We start from the raw sequence: 16,057 nt of genomic DNA, 5'->3' as shown, positions 1-16,057 counted from the left end.
AACTGGGTCTCACCGAGACCTAGTGAATATGCTCCCCACCTGCGCCTCATCTGGACCTGGTGACGCTGGGTCTACCTGGGCATCATCGGAATATGGTTACTCTGTTCCCCACTGGGACTGACCTGATCCTGGTAACTCTGGTGCTGACTTTGGCCTCTTCTGTACCAGGTGACTCTGGCTCCACCTGGGCCTCACCTGTAACTGGTGACTCTGATCCTAAGCATGGCCTCACCTGACCTGGTGACTGTGGTTCCCATTGGGACCTCACCTGGACCTCATGTCTCTCGTCCCACCTGGGCCTCACCAGGACCTGGTGTCTCTGCTACCCACCTGGGTAGCATCAGGATATGGTTACAGTGTACACTAACAGTGACCCAGCCGGACCTATCAACTCTGGTCTTCACCTGGGCCACTCTTGCACATGGTGACACTCGTTACCACCTGTGTCTCACCTGGAAATTGTGAGTCAGATCCCCACCTGGTCCTAACCTGTAACTGGTGATTCTCATTCCCACATGGATATCATGTGGACCTGGTGCTACATTGTTTCTAGTTTGTCATGTACCTCGTGACTCTGGTCCCCACCAGGACCTCACCGGGACCTTGTGAGAGTGGTTGCCAACTGCACCTCACCTGGACCTGCTGATTCTGGTCTGCACCTGAGACTACCCTGGATCTGGTGACTGTTGTCCCCACCTGGGCTTCACCTGGATTTGGGGACACCGGTCCCCATCTTGGCCTCACCTGGCCCTTTTGACCATGGTCCTCAACTGGGCAAAATTGGGACGCAGTAACTGTGTTCCACAACTCAACCTCACCTGGACCACGTGACTCTGGTGCCCCTCTGGGTCTCACCATGCCCTAGTTACTGTGAACCCCACTTTGGCCTGACTTGGACCTGCTGACCCTGGTTGCCACCTGCGCTTGACCTCGAACTATTGACTCTGGTTCTTTCAAGGGCCTCCCCTGTACCTGGTGATCCTGGTCCGCAACTGGGCCTCACCTGGACGTGGTGACCCTTGTCACCACCGGGGACTCACCTGGACCTGCTTACTGTGTTCCACACCTGGGTCTCAAGTAGACCTGTTGACCATGGTCCCCAAGCCGGCCTCACATGGACCTGTTGCCTCTGATCCCCACCGGGGCCTCACGTGTACCTGGTAACTCTGGTCCTCACCTGGGCCTAATCTGGACCTAGTGACTCTGGTCCCCACCTGGGCTTCACCTGGATCTGGTGACTCGGGTCCCCACCTGGACCTCACCTGGATCTGGTGATTCTGGTCCTCAGTTTGGCCTCACCTGGATGGTGTCTCTCCTCCCCACTTTAACCTAACTCAGAACTGCTGAATCTTGACCTGCCTAGGCCGCATCCAGAGCTGATGACTCTTGTCCCCAGCTATGCCTCAATTCGACCCGATGAATCTGGTCCTCACGTGGGCCTCACATGGACCTGGGACTCACCTGGATATAGTGTCTCTGGTTCCCACAAGGGGCTCACCTGATACTGTTGACTGTGGTCTTATTCTATGCCTCACCAGGACCTAGTGATTCTGTTCCCCATCTGGGCCTGCATGGCCCTAGTGACTCTAGTCCTCACCCAGTCATCATTGGTACATGGATACTCTATTCTACAACTAGGCCTCACTTTGTCCAGGGACCTCTGGTCCCATTCTGGTCCTTAAACTAAACTGGTCACTCTGGTTCCCGCTCTGGTCCTCACCCTTACCTGGTGACTCTGGTCACCCCTTGGGCTTCACTTGGGCCTGGTGAGTCTGGTCCTTAGCTGGTCCGCACCTGGATCTGCTGACTGGTCATCACCTGGACCCCACGTGTACTTGGTGAATCCTCTTGCCACCTGCGCCTCACCTGGACCTTGTGACTGTGGCCCCACCTGGTCCTCACCTGGATCTGGTGGCTCTGTTCCCCACCTGGGCCTCACCTGGACATGAGAACTTTGCTTCACACTTTGGCCTCAACTGGTCCTGATGACTCTGGTCACCCGACCTAGGCGTCAATCTGGACCTGATTGCTGTGGACTCCTTCTTAGCCTCAACTGGAACTGGTGACTCTGATCCAGATTGAAGATCCCCAATCTGGGCCTCACCTGGCCTTGTCAACCATGGTCCACAACTGGCAAAATTGGGACCCGGTGACTGTGTTCCACCCCTGGACCTCACTTGGACCAGGTGACTCTGGTCCCCCTCTGGGTCTCACCGTGCCCTAGTGACTGTGAACCCCACTTTGGCCTGACTTGGACCTGCTGACCCTGGTTGACACCTGCGCCTGACCTCGAACTGTTGACTCTGGTTCATTCAAGGGCTTCCCCTGTACCTGGTGATCCTGGTCCCCCCCTGGGACTCAACTGGACGTGGTGACTCTTGTCACCACCGGGGACTCACCTGGACCTGCTTACTGTGTTCTACACCTGGGCCTCAAGTAGACCTGTTGACCATGGTATCAAAGCCGGGCTCATATGGACCTGTTGCCTCTGATTCCCACCGGGGCTTCAAGTGTACCTGGTAAAACTGGTCCTCACTTGGGCCTCATCTGGACCTAGTGATTCTGGTCCCCACCTTGGCTTCACCTGGATCTGGTGACTCTGGTCCTCAGTTTGCCCTCACCTGTACCTGGTGACTCAGGTCCTCATTTGGGCATTATGGGACCTTTTTTCTCAGTTCCACATAGGGGCCCCACCTGAAACTAGTGATTCTCGTACCTCTCTGGGCCTCACGCTGACGTGGTGAGTCTTATCCCCACCTGGATATCACCAGAACCGGGTGACTCTGGTCCCCCTCTGGGACTCACCCGGACCTGGGGACACTGGTGCTCAACTGGGCCTCCATAGGACCTGGTGAATCTAGTGCTCACTTAGGCCTCATCTGTACCTTGTGACTCTTTTCCCACCTGGCATCAATGGGACATGGTTACTCTGTTCCCCAACTAGACATCACCTGGACATGACAACTTTGCTCCACACTTTGGCCTCAACTTGTCCTGATCAATTTGTCCCCCCCACCTAGGCCTCAATCTGGACCTGGTGACTATGGTCCCCACCTGGGTCTCAGCTGGACCTGGTGACTCTCGTTCCCACATGAACCACACCTGGACCTGGTGACTCTGGTTTTCTTGTAGACTCACATTTACCTGGTGACTCCGGTCCCCACTAGGGCCTCACCTGGATCTGGTGACTCTGGCCTGCAAGTAGGCCTCACCTGGACTTGGTGAGTGGGGTTGCCACCTGGGCCTCACCCATACCTGGTGACTCAGTTTCACACGTGGGCCTCTTGGACCTGGTGAATCTCATCCTTACCTGGTCCTCTCCCAGACCCGGGGATTCTGGTCACCACCTCGCTTCACCTGGACCTGGTGAATCTGGTCCCCATCTGGGCCTCACCCAGTCCTGGTGACTTTGTTCCCCACCTGGACCTGATTGCTGTGGACTCTCTCTTGGTCTCACCTGGAACTGGTGACTCTGATCCTATCTGAGCGTCACCAAGACCTGGTGACTCTGGTCCTCACCTGGGCATCATTGGTACCTGGTTACTCTGTTCAACACCTGAGCCTCACCTGGACATGATGACTCTGGAACCTCTCTGGGCCTCACCCTGACCTGGTGACTCTTGTCCCCATCTGGATGTCAACTGGACCAGGTGATTCTTGTACCCCTCTAATACTCAACCAGATCTGGTGACTCTGGTCCTCAACTGGCCCTCACCTGGACCTAGTGAATATGCTCCAACTGGGCCTCATTTGGACCTGGTAACTCTGGTCCCTTCCTGGGCATCATCGGGACATGGTTCAGCTGCATGGCCTTCAGGTTTGCCTCACCTGGACATGGTAACTCTGGTCCCTACCTGGGCATCATCGGGACATGGTTCCTCTACATGGCATGCAGGTTGGCCTCACCTGGACCTGGTGAGTGGGGTTGGCACTTGGGCCTCACCCATACATGGTGACACAGGTCCCCTGTGGGCCCAGTATGACCTGGTGAATCTCGTCCTTACCTGGTCCTCACCCGCACCTGGTAACCCTGATCAACACCTGGGAATCACCTGGACCTGGTGACTCTGGTCACTCACTGGGCATCATCGGGAAATGGTATCACTGCATGGCCTGCTGGTTGGCCTCACCTGGACCTGGTAACTCTGGTCCCTACCAGGGCATCATCGGGACATGGTTCCTCTGCATGGCCTGCAGGTTGGCCTCATCTTGACCTGGTGAGTGGGGTTCCCACGTGGGTCTTACCCATGCCTGGTGACACAGGTCCCCACGTGGGCCTCACTTGGACCTGGTGAATGTGGTCCTTACCTAGTCCTCACCCGGAAGTGGTAAATCTGGTCACCACCTGGGCATCACCTAGTCCTGGTGACTTTGTTCCCCACCTGGACCTGATTGCTGTGGACACCTTCTTGGCCTCACCTGGAAGTGGTAACTCTGATCCTAACTGGGCCTCTCCCAGATCTGGTGACTCTGGTCCTCACCTGTGGACCATTATGACCTGGATACTCTGTTCCACACGTGAGCCTCACCTGGACATGATGACTCTGGATCCCCTCTGGGCCTCACCCTGACATGGTTACTCTGGTCCCCATCTGGATGTCACCTAACCAGGTGAATCTGGTACCCCTCTAGGCCTCAACCAAACCTGGTGACTCTAGTCCTCAACTGGATCTCACCGGGACTTGGTGAATATGCTCCCCAACTGCGCCTCATCTTGACATGATGACTCTGGTTCTAAGTGGGCATCATCGGGACATGGTTACTCTATTCCCCACTGGTAGTGACCTGATCCTTGTAACACTGGTCTGACTTTGGCATTTTCTGTACCAGGTGACTCTGGCTCCACCTGGGCCTCACCTGTAACTGGTGACTCTGATCCTAAGCATGGCCTCACCTGACTTGGTGACTCTGGTCCCCATTAGGATGTAACCTGGACCAGGTGATTCTGGTTCCCCTCTAGGCCTCAACCAGATCTGGTGACTCTGGTCCTCAATTGGGCTTTACCTGGACCTAGTGAATATGCTCCATCTGGGCCTCATTTGGACCTGGTGACTGTCGTCCCTACCTGGGCATCATCGGGACATGGTTCCGCGCATGGCCTGCAGGTTGGCCTCACCTGGACCTGGTGAGTGGGATGCCACCTGTGGCTAACCCATACCTGGTGACACAGGTCCCCACGTGGGCCTCTTGGACCTGGTGAATCTGGTCCTTACCTCGTCTTCTCCCAACCTGGGTACTCTGGTCATCACCTGGGCCTCACTAGGACAAGGTGAACTGGTCCCCATCTGGGCCTCACCCAGTCCTGGTTACTTTGTTCCCCACTGGAACTGATTGCTGTGGACCCTTCCTTGCCTCACCTGGAACTGGTGACTCTGATCCTATCTGCGCGTCACCCAGATCTGGTGACTCTGGTCCTCATCTGGGCATCATTGGTACCTGGTGACTCAGTTCCACACCTGAACCTCACCTGGACTTGATGACTCTGGAACCTCTCTGGGCCTCACCCTGTCCTGGTGACTCTGGTCCCCATCTGGATGTCACCTTGACCAGGTGATTCTGGTACCCCTCTGAGCCTCAACCAGATCTGGTGACTCTGGTCCTCAACTGGGCCTCACCTGGACCTAGTGAATACGCTCCATCTGGGCCTCATTTGGACCTGGTGACTCTGGTCCCTACCTGAGCATCATCGGGACATGGTTCCACTGCATGGCCTGCAGGTTGGCATCACCTGGACCTGGTAACTCTGGTTCCTACATGTACATCATCGGGACACGGTTCCTCTGCATGGCGCGAAGGATAGCCTCTCGTGGACCTGGTGAGTTTGGTTGCCACCTGTGCCTCACCCGTACCTGGGGACACAGGTCCCCGCTTGGGCCTCTTGGACCTGGTGAATCTGGTCCATACCGGGTCGTCTCCCAGCCCCGGGATCTCTGGTCACCACCTGGGCCTCACCTGGACCTGGTGAATCTGGTCCCCATCTGGGCCTCACCCAGTCCTGGTGACTTTGTTCCCCACCTGGATCTGATTGCTATGGACTCTTTCTTGGCCTCACCTGGAACTGGTGACTCTGATCCTATCTGCGCATTACCCAGAACTGGTGACTCTGGTCCTCACCTGGGAATCTTTGGTACCTGGTGACTCTGTTCCACACCTGAGCCTCACCTGGACATGATGACTCTGGAACCTCTCTGGGCCTCATCCTGACCTGGTGACTCTGGTCCCCATCTGGATGTCACCTGTACCAGTTGATTCTGGTACCCCGGTAGGCCTCAACCAGGTCCTGTGACTCTGGTCCTCCATTGGATCTCACCTGGACCTAGTGAATATGCTCCATCTGGATCTCATTGGACCTGATGATTCTGATCCCTACCTGGGCATCATCGGGACGTGGTTCCACTGCATGGACTTCAGGTTGGCCTCACCTGGACCTGTTAACTCTGGTCCCTACCTGGGCATCATCTGGACATTGTTCCACTGCATGGCCTGCAGGTTGGTCTCACCTGGACCTGGTAACTCTAGTCCCTACCTTGGCATCATCGGGACATATTTCCTCTGCATGGCCTGCAGGTTGGCCTCACCTGGACCTGATGCGTGGGGTTGCCACCTGGGCCTCACTCATACCTGGTGACAAAGGCCCCACGTGGGCCTCACTTGGACCTGGTTAATCTGGTCCTATCCTGGTCCTTACCCGGAACTGGTAACTCTTTTTACAACCTGGGAATCACCTGGACTTCTTGAATCTGGTCCCCATCTGGGCCTCACCCAGTCCTGGTGACTTTGCTCCCCGCCTGGACCTCTTTGCTGTGGACTCCTACTTGGCCTCACCTGGAACTGCTGACTCTGATCCTTACTGGGCCTCACCCAGATCTGGTGACTCTGGTCCTCACCTGTGGACCATTATGACCTGGATACTCTGTTCCACACCTGAGCCTCACCTGGACATGATGACTCTGGATCCCCTCTGGTCCTCAGCCTGACATGGAGACATGGGCCCCATCTGGATGTCACCAAGACCAGATGAATCTGGTACCCCTCTAGGCCTCAACTTGACCTGGTGACTCTGGTCCTCAACTGGGCCTCACCGGGACCTAGTGAATATGCTCCCCACCTCCGCCTCATCTGGAACTGGCGACTCTGGTTCTACCTGGGAATCATTGGGACATGGTTACTCTATTCCCCACTGGGACTGCCCTGATCCTGGTAACTCTGGTCCTGACTTTGGCCTCTTCTGTACAAGGTGACTCTGGCTCCACCTGGTCCTCAACTGTAACTGGTGATTGGCATTCCCAATGGACATCATGTGGACCTGGTGGCTGCAGTGTTTCTAGCTTCTCATGTACCTCGTGACTCTGGTCCCCACCAGGGCCTCACCGGGCACTGGTGAGTGTGTTTGCCACCTGCACCTCACCTGAACCTGGTGATTCTGGTCTGCGCCTGAGACTACCCTGGTTCTGGTGACTGTGGTCTCCACCTGGGCTTCACCTGGATTTGGGGACTCCGGTCCCCATCTTGGCCTCACCTGGCCCGGTTGACCATGGTACTCAACTGGGCAAAATTGGGACCTGGTGACTTTGTTCCACACCTGGACCTCACCTGGACCAGGCGACTCTGGTCCCCCTCTGGGTCTCACCGTGCCCTAGTGACTGTGAACCCCACTTAGGACTGACTTGGACCTGCTGACCCTGGTTCCCACCTGCGACTGTCGTCGTACTGTTGACTCTGGTACTTTCAAGGGCCTCCCCTGGACCTGCTGATCCTGGTCCCCACCTGGGCCTCACCTGGACGTGGTAAATTTTGTCACCACCGGTTACTCACCTAGACCTGGTTACTGTGTTCCACACCTGAGCCTCAAGTAGACCTGTTGACCATGGTCCCCAAGGAGGCCTCACATGGACCTGTTGCCTCTGATCCCCACCGGGGCCTCTCGTGTACCTGGTAACTCTGGTCCTCACCTGGGCATCATTGGTCCTGGTGACTCTGTTCCATACCTGAGGCTCCCCTGGACATGATGACTCTGAAACCTCTCTCTATCAACCTGACCTGGTGACTCTGGTCCCCATATGGATGTCACCTGGACCAGGGGATTATGGTACCCCTCTGGGCCACAACCAGGTCTGGTGACTCTGGTCCTCAAATGGGCCTCACCTGGACCTAGTGAATATGCTCCATCTGGGCCTCATTTGGACCTGGTGACTCTGGTCCCTACCTGGGCATCTTCGGGACATGGTTCCACTGCATGACCTGCAGGTTGGCCTCACCTGGACCTGGTAACTCTGGTCCCTACCTGGGCATCATCGGGACATGGTTCCACTCCACGGCCTGTAGGTTGGCCTCACCTGGACCTGGTAACTCTCGTGCCTACCTGAGCATCTTTGGGACCTGTTTCCTCTGCATGGCCTGCAGGTTGGCCTCACCTGGACCTGGTGAGTGTGGTTGCCACTTGCACCTCACCCATACCTTTTGAACCAGGTCCCCACGTGGGCCTCTTGGACCTGGTGAATCTGGTCCTTACCTGGTCCTCTCCTAGACCCGGGGACTCTGGTCACCACCTGGGCTTCACTTGGATCTGGTGACTCTGTTCCCCACCGGGACTTCACCTGGATCTGGTGACTCTTGTACACACCTGGACCTCTCCTGGACCTGGTGACTCTCTTTCCAACATGGACCTCACCTGGATCTGGTGACTCTGGTCCTCAGTTTGGCCTCACATGGACCTGGTGTCTCTCGTCCCCACTTTGACTTAACTCAGAACTGCTGAATCTTGCCCCACCTAGGCCGTACCCAGACCCGGTGACACTTGTCCCCAGCTATGCCTCAATTCGACCTGATGAATCTGGTCCTCACGTGGGCCTCACATGGACCTGGGACTCAGCTGGATAGAGTGGCTCTGGTTCCCACAAGGTGCTCACCTGATATTGGTGACTTATTCACCAGTGGTCTTATTCTATGCCTCAACAGGACCTATTGATTCTCTTCCCCATCTGGGCCGGCATGGCCCTAGTGACTCTGGTCCTCACCCAGGCATCATTGGGACCTGGATACTCTCTTATACCTGGGCCTCACCTGGACCTGGTGACTGTGGTCTCACCTGTGCCTCACCTGGGCGAGGTGACTGGTTCCCACAGGGACCTCACCTGGACCTGGTGACTCACGTCCTCATATGGGCATCATGGGACCTGGTTTCTCAGTTCCACATCGGGGCCTCACCTAGACCTAGTGATTCTCGTCCCCCTCTGGGCCTCTTCCTGACATGCTGACTCTGGTTCCCACCTGGATATCACCAGAACCGGGTGACTCTGTTCCCCCTCTGGGACTCACCCGGAGTTGGGGACACTGGTCCTCAGCTGGGCCTCAACAGGACATGGTGAATCTACTCCTCACTTAGACCTCGTCTGGACCTTGTGACTCTTTTCCCACCTGGAATCAATGGGACATGGTTACTGTGTTCCCCACCTGGGCCTCACCTTGACATGATAACTTTGCTCCACACTTTGGGCTCAACAGGTCCTGATGCCTCTGGTCCCCCCACCTAGGCCTCAATCTGGACCTGGTGACTGTGGTCCCCCCGGGGTCTCACCTGGATCTGGTGACTCTCGTTCTCACATGAACCAAACCTGGACCTGGTGACTGTGGTGTTCTTGTAGACTCACATTTACCTGGTGCCTCGTGTCCCCACTAGGACCTCAACGGGATCTGTTGACTCTGGCCTGCAGGTTCGCCTCACTTGGACCTGGTGAGTGGGGTTGCCACCTGGGCCTCACCGAAACCTGGTGACTCAGGTCCCCACGTGGGCCTCTTGGACCTGTTAATCTGGTGCTTACCTGGTCCTCTCCCAGACCCGGGTACTCTGGTCCCCAACTGGGCCTCACCTGGACCTGGTGATTGTGGTCCCCATCTGGGCCTCACCCAGTCCTGGTGACTTTGTTCCCCACCTGGACCTGATTGCTGTGGACTCCTTCTTGGCCTCACCTGGAACCGGTGTCTCTGATCTTATCTGCGCCTCACCCAGACATGTTGACTCTGGTCCTCACCTGGGCATCATTGGTACCTGGTGACTCTGTTCCACACCTGAGCCTCACCTGGACATGATGACACTGGAACCTCTCTGGGCCTCACCCTGACCTGGTGATTCTGGTCCCCAACTGGATTTCACCTAGACCAGGTGATTCTGGTACCCCTCTAGGCCACAACGAGATCTGGTGACTCTGGTCCTCAACTAGTCCTCACCTGGACCTAGTGAATATGCTCCATCTGGGACTCATTTGGACCTGGTGACTCTGGTCCTTACCTGGGCATCATCGGGACATGGTTCCACTGCATGGCCTGCAGGTTGGCGTCACCTGGACCTGGTAAATCTGGTCCCTACCTGGGTATCAACGGGACATGGTTTCTCTGCATGGCATGCAGGTTGGCCTCACCTGGACCCGGTAAGTCTATTCCCTACATGGGCATCATTGGGACATGGTTCCTCTGCATGGCCTGCATGTTGGCTTCACCTGGACCTGGTTAGTGGGGTTTTCACCAGTGCCTCACCCATACCTGGTGACACAGGTCCCCACGTGCTCATCACTTGGACCTGGTGAATCTGACCCTTGCCTAGTCCTCACCCGGAACTGGTAAGTCTGGTCACCACCTGGGAATCACCTGGGCCTGGTGAATCTGGTCCCCATCTGGGCCTCACCCAGTCCTGGTGACTTTGTTCCCCATCTTGGCCTGATTGCTGTGGACTCCTTCTTGGCCTCACCTGGAACTGGTGACTCTGATCCTAACTGGGCCTCACCCAGAACTGGTGACTCTGGTACTCACCTGTGGTCCATTATGACATGGATACTCTGTTCCAACCTGAGCCTCACCTGGATATGATGACTCTGGATCCCCTCTGGGCCTCAGCCTGACATGGTGACACTGGTCCCCATCTGGTTGTCACCTAGACCAGGTGAAACTGGTACCCCTCTAGGCCTCAACTTGACCTGGTGACTCTGGTCCTCAACTGGGCCTCACCGGGACCTAGTGAACATGCTCCCCACCTGCGCCTCATCTGGACCTGGTGACTCTGGTCCCTACCTGGGCATCATCGGGACATGGATGCTTTGCATGGCCTGAAGGTTGCCCTAACCTGGACCTGATGTGTGGGGATGCCACCTGGGTCTCACCCATACCTGGTGACTCAGGTCCCAACGTGAGACTCTTGGACCTGGTGAATCTGGTCCTTACCTGTTCCTCTCCCAGATTCGGGGACTCTGGACACCACCTGGGCTCAACTGGACCTGGTGGATCTGGTCCCCATCTGGGCCTCACCCAGTCCTGGTGACTTTGTTCCCCACCTGTACCTGATTGCTTTGGACTGTTTCTTGGCCTCACCTGCAACTGGTGTATCTGATCCTATCTGCGCCTCACCCAGACCTGTTGACTCTGGTCCTCACCTGGGCATCATTGGTACCTGGTGACTCTGTTCCACACCTGAGCCTCACCTGCACATGTTGACTCTGGAACCACTCTGGGCCTCACCCTGACCTGAAGACTCTGGTACCCATTTGGATGTCACCAAGACCAGGTGAATCTGGTACCCCTCTGGGCCTCAACTAGACTTGGTGACTCTGGTCCTCAACTGGGCCTCACCGGGACCTAGTGAATATGCTCCCCACCTGCGCCTCATCTGGACCTGGTGACTCTGGTTCTACCTGGGCATCATCGGGTCATGGTTACTCTATTCCCCACTGGGACTGACCTGATCGTGGTAACTCTGGTCCTGACTTTTGGCTCTTCTGTACCAGGTGACTCTGGCTCCACCTGGGCCTCACCTGTAACTGTTGAATCTGATCCTAAGCATGGACTAACCTCACCTGATGTCTGTGGTGCCCATGGGACCTCACCTGGTCCTCATGTCTCTGGTCTCACCTGGGCCTCACCAGGACTTGGTGTCTCTCGTACCCACCTGGATAGCATCAGGATATGGTTACACTGTTCACTAACAGTGACCCAGCCGGACCTATTAACCCTGGTCTTCACCTGGGCCACAAGTGGACATGGTGACACTGGTTCCCACCTGGGTCTCACCTGGACATGGTGAGTCGGATCCCCACAGGGTCCTCACCTCTAACTGGTGATTCTCGTTCCCAAATGGACATCATGTGGACCTGGTGGCTGCAGTGTTTCTAGATTCTCATGTACCTCGTGACTCTGGTCCCCACGAGGGCCTCACCGGGACCTGGTGAGTGTGGTTGCCACCTGCACCTCACCTGGAACTGGTGATTCTGGTCTGCACCTGAGACTACCCTGGATCTGGTGACTATGGTCCCAATCTGGGCTTCACCTGGATTTGGGCACTCCGATTCCCATCTGGGCCTCACCTGGCCCTGTTGACCATGGTCCTCAACTGGGCAAAATTGGGACCCGGTGACTGTGTTCCACAACTGGACCTCACCTGGACCAGGTTACTCTGGTCCCCCTGTGGGTCTCACCGTGCTCTAGTGACTGTGAACCCCACTTTGGCCTGACTTGGACCTGCTGACCCTGGTTGTCACCTGCGCCTGACCTCGAAATGTTGACTCTGGTTCTTTCAAGGGCCTCCCCTGTACCTGGTGATCCTGGTCCCCACCTGGGCCTTACCTGGACCTGGTGACTCTTGTCACCACCGGGGACTCACTTGGACCTGGTTACAGTGTTCCACAATGGGCCTCAAGTAGAACTCTTGACCATGGTCCCCAAGCCTGCCTCACATGGACCTGTTGCCTCTGATACCTACCGGCGCCTCACGTGTACCTGGTAACTCTGGTCCTCACCTGGGCCTCATCTGGACCTAGTGACTCTGGTCCCCACCTGGGCTTCACCTGGATCTGGTGACTCTGATCCCCACCTGGACTTCACCTGGATCTGGGGACACTGGTCCCTACCTGGACCTCTCCTGGACCTGCTGACTCTCTTTCCATCATGGACCTCACCTGGATCTGGTGACTCTGGTCCTCAGTTTGGCCTCACCTGGACCTGGTGTCTCTCGTCCCCACTTTGACCTAACTCAGAACTGCTGAATCTTGCCCCACCTAGGCCGCACCCAGACCTGGTGACTCTTGTCCCCTGCTATGCCTCTATTCAACCTGAAGAATCTTGTCCTCAAGTGGGCCTCACATGGACCTGGGACTCAGCTGGATAGAGTGGCTCTGGTTCCCACAAGGGGCTCACCTGATACTGCTGAATGTGGTCTTATTCTATGTCTCACCAGGACCTAGTGATTCGGTTCCCCATCTGGGCCTGCATGGCCCTAGGGACTCTGGTCCTCACCAAGGCATCATTGGGACCTGGATACTCTGTTCCACACCTGGACCTCACTTTGACCAGTGACCTCTGGTCCCATTCTGGGTCTCAAACTAAACTGGTTACTCTGGTTCCCCTCTGGGCCTCACCCTTACCTGGTGACTCTGGTCACCCCTTGGGCTTCACTTGGGCCTGGTGAATCTGGTCCTTAGCTGGTCCACACCTGGATCTGGTGACAGGTCGCCACCTGGGCCTCACCTGGGCTTGGTGAATCCTGTTGCCATCTGCGCCTCACCTGGACCTTGTGAAAGTGGTCCCACCTGGACCTCACCTGGATCTGGTGCCTCTGGTTCCCATATGGGGCTCTACTGGACCTGGTTCCTGTGGTCTCCATCTGGCCTCACCTGGAACAAAATGACTCTGATCCATATTTGGGCCTCTCCTAGACCTGTTTACTCTGTCCTTACCTTGGCATTATTGGGACCTGGATACACACTTATATACCTGGGCCTCACCTGGACCTGGTGACTGTGGTCCCACCTGGCCTCACCTGGACGAGGTGACTGGTTCCCACAGGGACCTCACCTGTACCTGGTGACCCATGTCCTCATATGGGCATCATGGGTCCTGCTTTCTCAGGTCCACATTGGGGCCTCACCTGGACCTAGTGATTCTCGTCCCCCTCTGGGCCTCATCCTGACGTGGTGACTCAGGTCCCCATCTGGATATCACCAGAACCGGGTGACTCTGTTTCCCCTCTGGGACTCACCCAGAGCTGGGGACAGTGGTCCACCACTGGTCCTCAACAGGACCTGGTGAATCTACTCCTCACTTAGACCTCGTCTGGACCTGTGACTCTTTTCCCACCTGACATCAATGGGACATGGTTACTCTGTTCCCCAACTGGGCCTCACCTGGATATGATAACTTTGCTCCACACTTTGGCCTCAACTGGTCCTGATGAATCTGGTCCCCTCACGTAGGCCTCAATCTGGACCTGGTAACTGTGGTCCCCACCTGGGTCTCTTGGACCTGGTGACTCTTTTTCCCACATGAACCACACCTGGACCTGGTGACTGTGGTGTTCTTGTAGACTCACATTTACCTAGTGACTCTGGTCCCCACTAGGGCCTCACGTGTATCTGTTGACTCTGGCCTGCAGGTTCGCCTCACCTGGACCTGGTGAGTGGGGTTGCCACCTGGGACAAACCCATACCTGGTGACTCAGGTCCCCACGTGGGCCTAGATTGGACCTTGTGAATCTGGTCCTTACCTTATACTCACCCGGAACTGATAACCCTGGTCACCCCCTGGGCCTCACCCTGACTTGGTGATTCTGGACCCATCTGGATTTCACCTAGACCAGGTGAATCTGGACCCCTCTACGCCTCAACTAGAACTGGTGACTCTTGTCCTCAACTTGGCATCACCGGGACCTAGTGAATATGCTCCCCACCTGCGCCTCATCTGGACCTGGTGACTCTGGTTCTTCCTGGGCATCATCGGGACATGGTTACTCTATTCCCCACTGGGACTGACCTGATCCTGGTAACTCTTGTCCTGACTTTGGCCTCTTCTGTACCAGGTGACTCTGGCTCAACCTGTGCCTCACCTGTAACTGGTGACTCTGATCCTAAGCATGGTCTCACCTGACCTGCTGACTGCGGTTCCCATGGGGACCTCACCTGGACCTCATGTCTCGGGTCCCTCTTGGGCCTCACCAGGACCTGGTGTCTCTGGTAACCATCTATGTAGCATCATGTTATGGTTACACTTTTCACTATCAGGGACTCTGGTCCCCATCTGGATGTCACCTGGACCAGGTGATTCTGGTACCCCTCTAGGCCTCAACCAGTTCTGGTGACTCTGGTTCTCAACTGGGCCTCACATGGACCTAGTGAATATGCTCCATCTGGGCCTCATTTGGAACTGGTTACTCTGGTCCCTACCTGGGCATCATCGGGACATGGTTCCACTGCATGGCCTGCAGGTTGGCCTCACCTAGACCTGGTAACTCTGTTCCCTACACGGGCATCTTCGGTACACGATTACTCTGCATTGCCTGCAGGTTGGACTCACCTTGACCTGGTGAGTGGGTTTGCTACCTGGGCCTCACCCATACCTGGTGACACAGGTCCCCACGTGGGCCTCACATGGACCTGGTGAATCTGGTCCTTACCTGGTCCTCATCCGGAACTGGTAACTCTGGTCATCACCTGGGAATCACCTGGACCTTGTGAATCTGTTCCCTATCTGGGCCTCACCCAGTCCTGGTGACTTTGTTCCCCACCTGGACCTGATTGCTGTGGACACTTTCTTGGCCTCACCTGGAACTGGTGACTCTGTTCCTAACTGGGCCTCACCCAGATCTGGTGACCCTGGTCCTCAACTGTGGATCATTAAGACCTGGATACTCTGTTCCACACCTGAGCCTCACCTGGACTTGATGACTCGGAACCACTCTGGGCCTCACCCTGAAATGGTGACTCTGGTCTCCATTTGGATGTCACCTAGACCAGGTGAATCTGGTACCCCTCTAGGACTCAACTAGACCTGGTAACTCTCCTCCTCAACTTGGCCTCACAGGGACCTAGTGATTATGCTCCCCACCAGCGCCTCATCTGGACCTGGTGACTCTGGTTCTTCCTGGGCATCATCCTGAAATGGTTACTCCATTCCCCACTGGGACTGACCTGATCGTGGTAACTCTGGTCTTGACTTTGGCCTCTTCTGTACCAGGTGACTCTGGCTCCACCTGGGCCTCACCTGTAACTGGTGACTCTGATCCTAAGCATGGCCTCACCTG

Source organism: Canis aureus, chromosome 31 (genome assembly GCF_053574225.1).
Source record: "Canis aureus isolate CA01 chromosome 31, VMU_Caureus_v.1.0, whole genome shotgun sequence".
NCBI lineage: Eukaryota > Metazoa > Chordata > Mammalia > Carnivora > Canidae > Canis > Canis aureus.
Note: the sequence above shows the minus strand (reverse complement) of the source record.